Raw genomic sequence first — 14,440 nt, 5'->3', positions numbered from 1 at the left:
ACCTGCCTATAGGTGGAGCTATACACTGAGGATTAATATTATCTACCAGCCTATAGGTGGAGCTATACACTGAGGATTAATATTATCTACCAGCCTACAGGTGGAGCTATACACTGAGGATTAATATTATCTACCAGCCTACAGGTGGAGCTATACACTGAGGATTAATATTATCTACCAGCCTATAGGTGGAGCTATACACTGAGGATTCATATTATCTACCAGCCTATAGGTGGAGCTATACACTGAGGATTCATATTATCTACCAGCCTACAGGTGGAGCTATACACTGAGGATTAATATTATCTACCAGCCTACAGGTGGAGCTATACACTGAGGATTAATATTATCTACCAGCCAGGTGGAGCTATACAGTGAAGATTAATTTTATCTACCAGCCTATAGGTGGAGCTATACACTGAGGATTAATATTATCTACCAGCCTACAGGTGGAGCTATACACTGAGGATTAATATTATCTACCAGCCTACAGGTGGAGCTATACACTGAGGATTAATATTATCTACCAGCCTACAGGTGGAGCTATACACTGAGGATTGATATTATCTACCAGCCTACAGTTGGAGCTATACACTGAGGATTAATATTATCTACCAGCCTATAGGTGGAGCTATACACTGAGGATTAATATTATCTACCAGCCTATAGGTGGAGCTATACACTGAGGATTAATATTATCTACCAGCCTATAGGTGGAGCTATACACTGAGGATTAATATTATCTACCAGCCTATAGGTGGAGCTATACACTGAGGATTAATATTATCTACCAGCCAGGTGGAGCTATACACTGAGGATTAATATTATCTACCAGCCTACAGGTGGAGCTATACACTGAGGATTAATATTATCTACCTGCCTATAGGTGGAGCTATGCACTGAGGATTAATATTATCTACCAGCCTACAGGTGGAGCTATACACTGAGGATTAATATTATCTACCTGCCTATAGGTGGAGCTATACACTGAGGATTAATATTATCTACCTGCCTATAGGTGGAGCTATACACTGAGGATTTGGCCTGATTCAGTACCAGAGTTCACGTAGGGTAGTGATCTTTTTGCTACTGCTCGTGCAAAAATATCCCCAAAAACCCCTACGGAGAATGCGTTACGCAGAGCGTTTGCACAAGGGTGCGTTTGAGAACAGTATAGGAAGGGTTTTGGAAAAATGATGGGTATCTCTGGGCGGTGACTGGGTAGGAGCTGGGTTAAAGATTTGGGGGGCCCGGGACACTTAAGACTGGGGGTTCCGCTTTCCTCCCACACTCCAAAAACATACTGGTCGTACTACTGTCTACTGATGTGTGTGGTAGGGATTATACGGAGTCGATTTATCAGGTTCCAGTATAAAAGATAGATAGTGTCTAGTTAGACAGTCAGTAGATAGACACCATATGTTAGACAGACATTAGGTCTACAGGGTCAAAAGGTCGACAGGGTAAAAAGGTCGACATGAAAAAGGTCGACAGGGTCAAAAGGCCGACAGGGTCAAAAGGTCGACATGAAAATGGTAGACACCATGTTCTTTGCATTTTTGTGGTTTGTGTGGATAGTTTTGTCATCTGGGACCCCCAATTGCAGAAAGACATACCCTTGCGGTGCTCGCTTCGCTCGCCACGCTTCGGGCATGGTGGCTCACTGCGCTCACCACAAGGTTTATAACCAATTCTATGCCGACATGGAGAAAGTATGAAATAGTCCAAAAACATGTTACATTAAAAAAAAACCATTAGTCTTTTTCATGTTGACCATTTTCATGTCGACCTTTTGACCATGGCAACCTTTTGACCTGTCGACCTTTTGTACTGTCTACCTTTTTCATGTCGACCTTTTGACCCTGTCGACCTAATGTCTGTCTAATATATGGTGTCTATCTATTAACTGTGTAACTACACACTGTCTGTCTATCAAACGGATACCAATTTATCAAACCTTCTAAACAAATACGTGGAGGTGTTGTCCATAAAACCCAATCAGATCTAGCCATCATTATACAAAATGCCCTAGATACATGATAGCTGGAACCTGGTTGCTACGGCAAGTCGGCAACATCTCCACTTGTCCTCTGTTAGAGTTTTGATAAATTTCGAATGGTTCAGTCACATGGAGCTTGATAGACCTGGAGAGCACATGATCCCATCCGGCACTACATGGTCACTGGCAGATTTCAATGCTTGGTTCCCCGGGTGACCTGGTGTCTAGGCCTAATGCATAATGTTCTATCACAACTCCCAACTGTCCTGTTTCTTCCCTTTTGGTGCAGACGGCCGGTAAGCTGGGAGATAGGATGTCCGCTTATCACGGTTCTCCACAGCAGAGCATTGGCGGATTGGTGCTTTATTGGAGTGGGGCAACCGTCCAAGGGCACCCTACCATTTTGAAGGGGATCTGGCCTTGTTCCAGTTTCCAAACGCTGGGAGCAATGTGCAGTCCAAATGGACATTAATGGACAACTGGGCTTAAAGACTAATATGAATGCGTACAGATAGCTTAACTATTGACTGAGGCATTTTGTAAATGTGAGTATCTCCATTTACAAAATATTTCATTGATAAATCCACTGCTAGAACAAGCTCTTGTGGCGTCCTAGATCCCCCCCCCCCCCTTCCCCGGATATTGCGGCATCGTCTACTCCTCAATCTGGTAATGTGGCAGATTAGCTGCCGACTGCGCCACATGTGAGATGCTTCTGGCAGCCTCTCCTTCACTTCAGCAGTTGGCGCTACTTGTTGGGGCATCAAAGAGGACATAACAGCATTGTATAAGTGACAATTAGTGTTTTATGACCACCCTGACCAATGGCACCCTAGCAACTACCTAGGCTTACCAAATGGTAGCACCGGCCCAAGGTGAATTCATGGCAAATCCACTTCCCCTAGCTAGCGGGGATACTCAATCCCTCTCACTCCTGTGTCGCTCTCCTGTCCTTCGCTGACACGATAATGTTGAATATCTGCCATAAATGCTCTTCTGACCCATTAAGTGACTGATTGCCAACCACAGCTGCCTAATCAGCACTACTAAAATAGGAGGTGTCCCATACAGAGCACACATGGCCTGCAAGCTCACTGGAGGCAGCCATTTTGTGGTCTGGACACACAGGAATGCAGCCTACCCATTCACTGGCAGCTAGTTTGATATTAGTGCGGGCACACTTTTATTCAAACGTAATTTTCAGGCCATGGCAATGGTTTATTATAACAGACAGAGCCAGCTTAATACCTCATTGGGCACTTAGGCACTGGGTTCGGACCCCTTCTCCCCCACAATTTATCCAAAAATGAAAGATAAAATGAATTACAAAACTTGGGCCCTTCAGAAAGACCAATCACAATGGATTATGCTAACTTGGTGCCCACTCGGTTCTAGGCAGAAGTTTTACTTGCCTACGGAATATTCCGTATAATTAGAATTCATCTGGACATCAGAAATTTGATAAGTGGTGTAGCAGGAATTTACTATTAAACCTTTGCTATGATTGAATGTCTTTTTGTACTTTACTCATATTTACACTGTGCGGAACCAATTCACAATTACCTAAACATGACCCTGTGGTTTTAGTGCGGCCTGCCAGAATGTCACTCTGCAAGCGATTAGTCAGCCTTTTAGTCAGCTGTGAGCTCCATTAGTCGTTTCATCACCCCTGAGGCGTTACACTAATTCATTTCATTTAAATGTCTTTGGTGGGAGAGTTCTGCATGTGAATGATAAATGATTCCACGTTTGGGAGTCATCCCTCAGAGCAGCTACATTATCTGCGGTTTATTTTTAGAATCTGTTATCAAACGATCGCTCATTCGCACACCCAGTAATACCAGTACACTCTCGGGGGTTGCCAGTTTCTCCTGAGCCAGTTGCTAGGGAATTCCATTAGTCATGTGAAATAATGATGTCATCAACGCGTCATCACAGGCAGCAACAGCAGAGCCATCTTCATTCTGAGAATTTAAGAACTTACACTAAAGATATAAGAAAATCCAACAATACGGGTAGATGTAATAGGGTCAGAGTTGCCGGAGGTCCAGGATTTTGTACGAGAATGGCCGTATTTTTTAAACAGCAATGATTTACAAGGCAAAACCTGTAAATAATTGGCACTTTAAAAATGCAGCCATGCAGGGGGGCAGCGGGGGCATGCCTTGAGCACTAATGGACAACTTGGATGTGTCATGTGACCAGGAAGTGCACTGGTCAGAGACTGAGGCATGGCTGTAGGGATGGACATCGGTGTGTTCTCTGTCAATAGTTATCGATGGTAAAATTGTTGTAAACTATGTGATGGTGACCAGCATTGTTTACACTAACCGATGGTCATCCCTATTCCTTCCTGGGGGCGGGGCTTTCGCAGTGTCAGGGGGTGGATCTATGCTCTGTGTCCCGTCACCTTTAAAAAAACAAAAACAAAGAACCATTGGGTTGGTTCTTTAACCATCTGGTTCTCCCCCATCGATGGCAAAAGTATTTGACCTTGATCATATAACATTGATGATTTGAAATAATCGATGATCGAAGGCCACCCCTACAGCAGCAGCAGGGGGAGGAAGAGAAGACACCGTGATGCAGGTAGGAGAAACAATGGACACTGAAGCTTAGTGTAGCATACTTGCCTACCCTCCCAGAATGGCCGGGAGGCTCCCGAAAATCGGGTGACCCTCCCGGCCCCCCGGAAAGGTGGGCAAGCCTCCCGCTTTCCCCCTTGGCCGCCCGCAGCAGAGAACAAGCGGGCGGCCCGAGGGGGTCCGATGACGCGATTCACGCTGAATCGCGTCATCGTAGCTACGCCCCCCGATATGCAGCGGCTCGTTTCACGGCACAGCACAGCGGGGGCGGAGTCACGATGACGCGACCCTGATGTTACGCCCCCAGACCGCCCATCCTGCTGCAGGCCACGCCCCCGGATCGCCTATCCTGTGCCGGCCACGCCCCCCCATACACCTACAACGCTGCCTCCTCCCGGAGGAGGAGGCAGCAAAGTAGGTAACTATGTAGTGTAGTGAGGGGAGAATTACAGTGAGTAGGGGGAGAGACACGCTCCTGGCACTCAGACCCCTCCCCATGTGCGCCTCCCAGCCATTCACCTCACCGCACGTCACTGGAGAAGACACTGCATCTTTCTACCAGTCTCTACCTATCTTAGAAGGAAAGTTACCAATTGTGTGGCCTGCCACAAAGTATTGAGGGGAAATAATAATTTCCAGCATGTGTCCTGGAACTGTAGTTATAGGCAATTGCAATGTACTGGACAATGGGGGTAATTCCAAGTTGATCGCAGCAGGAAATTTTTTAGTAGTTGGGCAAAACCATGTGCACTGCAGGGGAGGCAGATATAACATGTGCAGAGAGAGTTAGATTTGGGTGTGGTGAGTTCAATCTGCAATCTAAATTGCAGTGTAAAAATAAAGCAGCCATTATTTACCCTGCACAGAAACAAAATAAGCCACCCAAATCTAACTCTCTCTGCAAATGTTATATCTGCCCCCCCTGCAGTGCACATGGTTTTGCCCAACTACTAAAAAATTTCCTGCTGCGATCAACTTGGAATTGTCACGATCCAGGTAATTCCTTATCAGTATTTACCTTCCAAATGCCTCCTGAGACTGTCCCAGTGTTCCAAGCCTGGATTCCATCTGCACTGTCTGCATGCAGCACGCTGCATCTCATTGTCTCAAAACTCTTCACTGTGATTCTGGCAGCTTCATGGTTAAAGCTCACATTCAAGTTACAAACAATCTTTCCCTCCAAAAGCTACCATGGGCGCAGCCATGTTTTCCTAATCACATGTTACCTTTCAGCCTATCAGCTGCACTCTGCTCTCAGCCTGATTACACAGCAGCTGCACTCTGGTTAATCAGCCAGCCAATCCCTGCTTCCCAGCAGGTATAAATATCCTGTTCCTGGGGTGGAAAGATGTCAGTGCTTCAATTGTCTTCAGTGATTCCAGTGTGCAGTTCCCCATGGACTTTCTCTGCAGTACAGCCTGACTCTGCAGTGTCTCAACATTGCACTCTGTGACTGGCAGTTACCCGAGACCGGCTTCCAGCTTCTAGCTTCTCTGCCCTGCCAGTAACCATCGGTGTTCCGCCATCGATCCCAAGTAACCATCGGTGTCCCGCCATCGATCCCCAGTAACCATCGGTGTTCCACCATCGATCCCAAGTCACCATCGGTGTTCCGCCATCGATCCCCAGTTACCATCGGTGTCCCAACATCGATCCCCAGTAACCATCGGTGTTCCACCATCGATCCCAAGTCACCATTGGTGTTCCGCCATCGATCCCAAGTCTCCATCGGTGTTCCGCCATCGATCCCCAGTAACCATCGGTGTCCCGACATCGATCCCCAGTAACCATCGGTGTTCCACCATCGATCCCAAGTCACCATCGGTGTTCCATCATCGATCCCAAGTATTTCTCTGAACTGTGTTTCCTATTACCGGTACTAAGTCATCAGTATTCCTCTGAACTGTGTTTAATAAAACCTTTGAACTTTCCCTTGTTGTCGTGGTCACGCCTTCAGGCATTTGTTCTAAAGGTTCCCTGTATGTCCAAGAACCCTGTACTGCCTCCCAGGTACACATATACCTCAGCCCCTACAACTGGGGCTTCCCCCTGGTCAGCACCAGCCCTCAGTTGTGACAGTAAGCACTGACCTAATGGATCCGGCCGGAGACCAGGTCCAAGCGACCAGGCCGATGCAAGAACTTGCAGCCCGCCTTGAACGTCAGGAGGCTGCACGGGGCCATGTGATTCGCTGTCTCCAGGACCTCTCCTCTCGGCTGGATGGAATACAAGTAACCCTCCGTGGTTCAGGGGCGTCCAGTGTGCCGACTGCAGTACCTTTGGTGGTATCCCCACCCACCATTCCCGTTTCTGCTCCTTGTCTCCATTTACCGACACCTGCCAAGTTTGATGGTTCCCCAAAAGCCTGTCGGGGTTTCCTAAATCAGTGTGAGATATATTTTGAGTTACAGCCTGGCAGTTTCTCAACTGACCGCACCAAGGTTGCTTACATCATCTCCCTCCTCAGTGGCTCCGCCCTCGATTGGGCATCACCTCTATGGGAGAAGTCTGACGCCCTGCTCTCTTCATATGCAGATTTCGTGGCAACCTTCAGGGGCATCTTTGATGAACCAGGTCGTGTGACCTCTGACTCCTCTGATATCCTCAGGCTACGTCAGGGGACACGAACAGTCGGTCAATATCTGGTACAGTACCAGATCCTAGCGTCCGAACTTTCCTGGAATGATGATGCTCTTTACTCAGCCCAAGGAGGGGCGTCTGTGTCTACAGCCCAAGGAGGGGCGTCTGTGTCTACAGCCCAAGGAGGGGCGTCTGTGTCTACAGCCCAAGGAGGGTATCCAATGTTCAAGCTCTAGTAGGGGCATATGAGTCTTCTCAAAAAGGAGTTTCTGATCTGTCAGCCCCAGGAGGGGTGCTGGAGAAACCAACCCTGAGAGAGGTGTCTGATTCGTCAACCCCAGGAGGGGTCACCAAAGTTTCAGCCCCAAGGGAAGTATCCAGAGCCAAGTTCCCAGATGGAAATTTTTGTGCTACAGATGCAGTTATGAACTCCTGTTTGCCATCTTCAGAGAGCACCACCCTGTTGGCATACAGCATGGACCAGGTCCAGGATGGTCTAACTGAACACTCAGATACCACTCATTCCGGTTCTAACCGGATTCTGACTCTTTCAGTTCCAGCTGATTCAACGGTCTCCAAACTCAATCCTGTCCTATCCGTCGTCACAAAGTCTCCGCCGGTCTCAGCCGGTTCAAGTTTGTCTGGACTCAATCTGGTCTCGTCCATAGGTCCAGTACAGTCTCCTCTGGTTCCAGCCAGTTCAAGTTCATCAGGATTCAATCTAGATTCTTCCGTTTGTTCAGGTAAAGAATTTATAAGAAGTGTCCTGGGGCCACTCCTAAAGGAGGGGGTGCTGTCACGATCCAGGTAATTCCTTATCAGTATTTACCTTCCAAATGTCTCCTGAGACTGTCCCAGTGTTCCAAGCCTGGATTCCATCTGCACTGTCTGCATGCAGCACGCTGCATCTCATTGTCTCAAAACTCTTCACTGTGATTCTGGCAGCTTCATGGTTAAAGCTCACATTCAAGTTACAAACAATCTTTCCCTCCAAAAGCTACCATGGGCGCAGCCATGTTTTCCTAATCACATGTTACCTTTCAGCCTATCAGCTGCACTCTGCTCTCAGCCTGATTACACAGCAGCTGCACTCTGGTTAATCAGCCAGCCAATCCCTGCTTCCCAGCAGGTATAAATATCCTGTTCCTGGGGTGGAAAGATGTCAGTGCTTCAATTGTCTTCAGTGATTCCAGTGTGCAGTTCCCCATGGACTTTCTCTGCAGTACAGCCTGACTCTGCAGTGTCTCAACATTGCACTCTGTGACTGGCAGTTACCCGAGACCGGCTTCCAGCTTCTAGCTTCCAGCGGTTCTCTGCCCTGCCAGTAACCATCGGTGTTCCACCATCGATCCCAAGTAACCATCGGTGTCCCGCCATCGATCCCCAGTAACCATCGGTGTTCCACCATCGACCCCAAGTCACCATCGGTGTTCAACCATCGATCCCCAGTAACCATCGGTGTCCCGACATCGATCCCCAGTAACCATCGGTGTTCCACCATTGATCCTAAGTCACCATCGGTGTTCCGCCATCGATCCCAAGTCTCCATCGGTGTTCCGCCATCGATCCCCAGTAACCATCGGTGTCCCGACATCGATCCCCAGTAACCATCGGTGTTCCACCATCGATCCCAAGTCACCATCGGTGTTCCGTCATCGATCCCAAGTATTTCTCTGAACTGTGTTTCCTATTACCAGTACCAAGTCATCAGTATTCCTCTGAACTGTGTTTAATAAAACCTTTGAACTTTCCCTTGTTGTCGTGGTCACGCCTTCGGGCATTTGTTCTAAAGGTTCCCTGCATGTCCAAGAACCCTGTACTGCCTCCCAGGTACACATATACCTCAGCCCCTACAACTGAGGCTTCCCCCTGGTCAGCACCAGCCCTCAGTTGTGACAGGAATTACCCCCTTTGTTAGCAGTTGGGCAAAACCATGGGGGTCATTCCGAGTTGTTCGCTCGGTATTTTTTTTTCGCATTGCAGCGATTTTCCGCTTAGTGCGCTGCGCAATGTCCGCAGTGCGACTGCGCCAAGTAAATTTGCTATGCAGTTAGGAATTTTACTCACGGCATTTTCTTCGTTCTGGCGATCGTAATGTGATTGACAGGAAGTGGGTGTTACTGGGCGGAAACTGGCCGTTTTATGGGTGTGTGCGGAAAAACGCTACCGTTTCTGGGAAAAACGCGGGAGTGGCTGGAGAAACGGAGGAGTGTCTGGGCGAACGCTGGGTGTGTTTGTGACGTCAAACCAGGAACGACAAGCACTGAACTGATCCCAGATGCCGAGTAAGTCTGGAGCTACTCAGAAACTGCTAAGAGAGGTGTAATCGCAATATTGCGAATACGTCGTTCGCAATTTTAAGAAGCTAAGATTCACTCCCAGTAGGCGGCGGCTTAGCGTGAGTAAATCTGCTAAAAGCAGCTTGCGAGCGAACAACTCGGAATGACCCCCCATGTGCACACAAAGTTCCACAATAAGTATTCAATCGGAAGACACTTATAGGGATATCCAATTAGAGGTGAAACAACATCGGGTGCAAAGAATGGGCGTTTTCAGGGATTCGGTTTCACCTGCTCGAGACAGGCGAAACAAAATCCTTGATATCGTATTATCCATGTAAATTTTTTAGCCCCCCCCAAAAAAACAAGCTATTATCGTGATTTTAGCCCGATGGTCATTATCCAGCTATCCAATTATAACACGTTTTTTCGTCCGAAAAATATCCCGCCTGACATCGCAGCCCAGAATTTGCGCTGCCGTCCTCGTAAGGTTTTACTGAGCAGAAACCGCCAGTGACAGCTGATTTTACTGGCTGGAAGTTCAGAAACAGATTAAGTGGAACAAAAACAAAATACATAACCAGTATTGTAGTAGAGAACGGGTGGAAAACAAGACTGACACGCTACGTTATTGTATAATATCTCTGCATGGGTCTCAGTATTATCCAGAAACATGTTCCACCCAACTAGCTGTTCTGAAAGAGAAGGGTCATTACGCATAACATATCCGGATTCCCCCAGGACCCTCTGCTTTTACCCCCAGGCCACGGATCTGACAGAGGGGATCCCTGCCTTATCCCCCTCTCTCCCACCCTTCCCTTGTGATGTCTCTTTACTAACTAGCAACGTGAAACCCTATCGTCTCGCCCTGTTTCTGGCACACGTTTTGGCAGCTGTTATTCTCTATCAACGTCCAACCCCAGCTGACTGGTAAATGGTACGAATTACAAACGCAGTGAAATACCGGAATACAATTTTACACTTGGCAGATGTTCTACAGCAAAATCTAAATTCTTTCAAATATTTAGAGGGACCTTAATGAGGGCGGTGTAGCTTATCAGAGTTCAGCGCTCATGTGTTTTGTTCCGTTGTTGCTGAGGGTTTCAAAACATTTATAAGGATAAATCTTTGAATCCTGGGATCGTCCCTGGAAAATTGTGACAACTGGTGACTCTCTGATCAGCGATGCCGGAACATAGGTAACATAGGCAACCAGGAGACCAGGAGAAGTTGAGTTGACTGCTAGCTAAAGACTTTGTGGGGGCTACTTCCGCTATTGGATGACCATGTTGTGCCGGATGTGCCAGTCAGATGAGAACCACTCATGGGTTAATTCTGGGGTGTGTCATATGGGTTATCCTTTATGGCCAGGCAAGTGGTTGTCCTTTGTTCTCTCCGGATCCGGTCAAGATCCCGGTGGTAGGGGTCCCAGCAGTTAAAATGCAGATGCTGGAATCACAACACATCTCAGAATGCCCACGCCGGCATCCCGACTAGGTACACGACACCGGTGCCAGGATCCCAAATTGGGTCGCCGAAGAGGTAAACCACGGCCACTTAGGTTCAGGCTGCGGGGGGAGGGTTGAGGTAGGCTGCTGGGAGGGGAGGTTAGATATAGGCTGCGGGAAAGGGGGGATTAGGTTCAGGCGCCACCATGGAGGGTTAAGGTTAGACTTCGGGTGGGGGAGGTTAGGTTTAGGCTGCGGGAAGTGGGGGTTAGAGGGCCATGGGGGGATGATGCGGTCGGTATTCTGACCGCTGGAATCCCGACCACCGGGATTTAGAACCCAACCTGTTCTCTACCCGGCTCAAGAAGACTCCCTGGAGGGTTCCACCTGGGTTGGCTCTGTCCTTAGTAGTGACCCCGGTGGGTTCTCCTTTGTGACCGTAACGGAAAGAAGAACTCACTGTGCTGATTTCACGAGGAGGGAACATAATATTAACTGGGGGAGAAATAGCAAACCTTCTAAAGAGGGCAATTATAGCTGTTGCCCATAGCAACTAAACAGAATATAGCTATAATATTACAGAATGGGGTTGGGATTGAAATGCCGGCGGTTGGGATGCCGACGGTCAGAATACTGACCGCGGCATCCCGATGATTACCGTACCCCAATGCTCCCCTAACCCTCCCGCCCCCGCTGCCTACCTCTCTGGTGGTTCCGGCGGCTGCTTGTCCGGGATCCCAGTGGTCAAGATTCCGGCGCTGGGTTGGTGACCCTATTTGGGAGGCCGATGTCGCCATTCTGAGTTGTGTTGGGATTCTGGCGTTGGTATTCGACTACTGGGATCCCAAACGCCCGGATGCTGACTGGATCCCATAGAATGTACTAGATATATAATAACTAAAAGCTAATTTATTGCTGTTGTCTTTAGAAGGTTTAATACATCTCCCCGAAAGACGCCAACAAAGCTCCCATCCAATTTCAGGATTACAATGAGATTATTTTGTAGACTTGGGTTCTCCCTTTCTTACCTCCTCCTCTTTCTCCACAGCAGCCACTGTCCAGATGACGACGATAAAGATTTCAAACACGAGCCAAAGGGGTCTATTCATGAAGCAGTGAAAAGTGTGGAGAAGTGAGCCAGTGGAGAAGTTGCCCATGGCGACCAATCAGCATTGATGTAGCATTTATAATTTGCATACTATAAAATTATACAGAGCAGCTGATTGGTTGCCGTGGGCAACTTCTCCACTGTCTCACTTCTCCACTCTTTTCACTGCTTCTTGAATAGACCCCAACATGTCTAAATGATTTCATAGGAAAGGTCGTTCCGTAAATTACACAACGATCACATTTTATTGCAGGGAAAACAAATTTTATTAGCGATAAACGCAAGCATTGGTCTTGCTGGTGAAAAGTTCCCAGGCCTATAATTCTTTCGCTACGACCAATGTAAAAAACAACAAATAAGAGCGTAACGAGCCTGAATTTTGTCCGTCCTTTCAAAAACATCTCTAGTCACAAACTTTTACACAGTTAGGTCTGTCCCGAAGTTTGCTGAGTCAGTCCCCAGCTGCGTTGTACCACCCTCCGGCGTGTGTGTCCACTGCAAACATCTCACCTCTCTCCCAAATTCTGCACATTCCAGGCCAGGGTCCCGGTTGCTGCTTCTCACACTTGAGCCTTCGCTGCGTCAAGGTAGAAACTGACTCCCTAGACTTCTCCGGGACTGTGTTCACAACAAAACCACATCCGCTCGGAATGTGTGCTCAGCCCTGGGAAAACTATTCTATCAATGTAGCAGATGTCTGGAGGTGCGCAGGTAAAACGCTAACGGCTACAGCTGAAGTCTTTCCAGAAATCTGTCACTCGGGGGGGAGATATATCAAGCCTTGGAGGCATATTCATCATCGGTGCCGGATGCCCCCTGATGATTAAGTATCCGACTCATCGCAGCGGTGGAATCATAATTGCCGGAGCCTCTTTGGACAAGCCCATATCGGATGATGAATAGGCGCCATGGAGAGAGATAAAGTGGAAAGGTTGCTCAAAGCGACCAATCATCATCGGTGCCGGATGCCCCCTGATGATTAAGTATCCGACTCATCGCAGCGGTGGAATCATAATTGCCGGAGCCCATTTGGACAAGCCCATATCGGATGATGAATAGGCGCCATGGAGAGAGATAAAGTGGAAAGGTTGCTGAAAGCGACCAATCAGCTATCTAAATGACAGAAGCTGTCACTTTATCTCTCTCTCCAAGCTTTGGTATATGTCCCCTTTAATAAGTTAGATTGGCTAATAATTCTTTACAGTACTATTTTTGTATGAAAATAGGTTCAGGAACTGTGGACGGGTGAGCGGTGATGTGGGTGGAGCTACCTAAGGAACGGGTCACCAATTGGTACATAAACTTTTTTTTTTTTAACACATAATGCCCCAAGTACTGCCATATATACAAATAATGCCACCAGTGGTGCCAGATACACATAATGCCCCCAGTAGTGCCAGATACACAATGCCTCAGCAGTGCCAGATACACAATACCCCCAGCAGTGCCAGATACACAATGCCCCCAGCAGTGCCAGATACACAATGCCCCCAGCAGTGCCAGATACACAATGCCCCCAGCAGTGCCAGATACACAATGCCCCCCAGCAGTGCTCCAATATGCTCCAATTTCCTGCTCCTTCCCAAGTGACGCAACCTTGTTTTGCTCCTATGCCGGGAAATATACTACCGGGTAATTCCATTTATGTGTTCGCCTACTGAGTCACTGTTGTCTACATAATATAAGGTGCTACTTATTAAACCCAGAAAAGCTGTTTTCACCAGAATTAAGTAATTTTGTTTATTTTTCAAGAGCTTCCGGCGCCGGCTATTACCGAAAACGTATAGCCGGCGGTAGCCATGTTCTCTGATAGCAGTGGTGCAATCATTTTTTCCTACCTTCACTTACATGCAAATGGCATATCATATCTGCCGCCTAATAGCTAATGTCTTTATTGCTATCAAACCAAATGGTAACAAGCAAAGAACTTAGACGCCCTTTGAGAACTATTGGGAAACTTATGCATTTACTGTATATGGCGTCGCCATTGGACCGACATTGGGCGGCAGCAGTGAAAGAGAAAACATTGAGCGTGGAATATGGATACACTGTTACTTTCTGCCTGCATCTAAAGGGTTTGTTGCAAGGTCATATTGTGTAGGGGACTAGTGGGCCAAGTACCAGGTACCAAAACAGTCTGGACATTGGGTGCAATCCTTTGCCCCGCCGCACACCACTATTGGGAATAAGGCTGTCAGGATTGTTCCTCACTTTTTAAATAAATGCATGCATGATACAGGGGATGGGTGTGGTTCGTTTTATCGACAGTATCTAGGTCGACAATGTTTAGGTCGACCACTATAGGTCGAAAGTCACTAGGTCGACATGGATGGAAGGTCGACAGGGTTTCTAGGTCGACATGTGCTAGGTCGACAGGTCTAAAGGTCGACATGAGGATTTTTTTTTTGGTGTTGTTTTCTTCGTAGAGTGACCGGGATCCC

The sequence above is a fragment of the Pseudophryne corroboree genome, chromosome 8 (genome assembly GCF_028390025.1).
Source record: "Pseudophryne corroboree isolate aPseCor3 chromosome 8, aPseCor3.hap2, whole genome shotgun sequence".
NCBI lineage: Eukaryota > Metazoa > Chordata > Amphibia > Anura > Myobatrachidae > Pseudophryne > Pseudophryne corroboree.
This window is presented reverse-complemented; position numbering follows the sequence as displayed.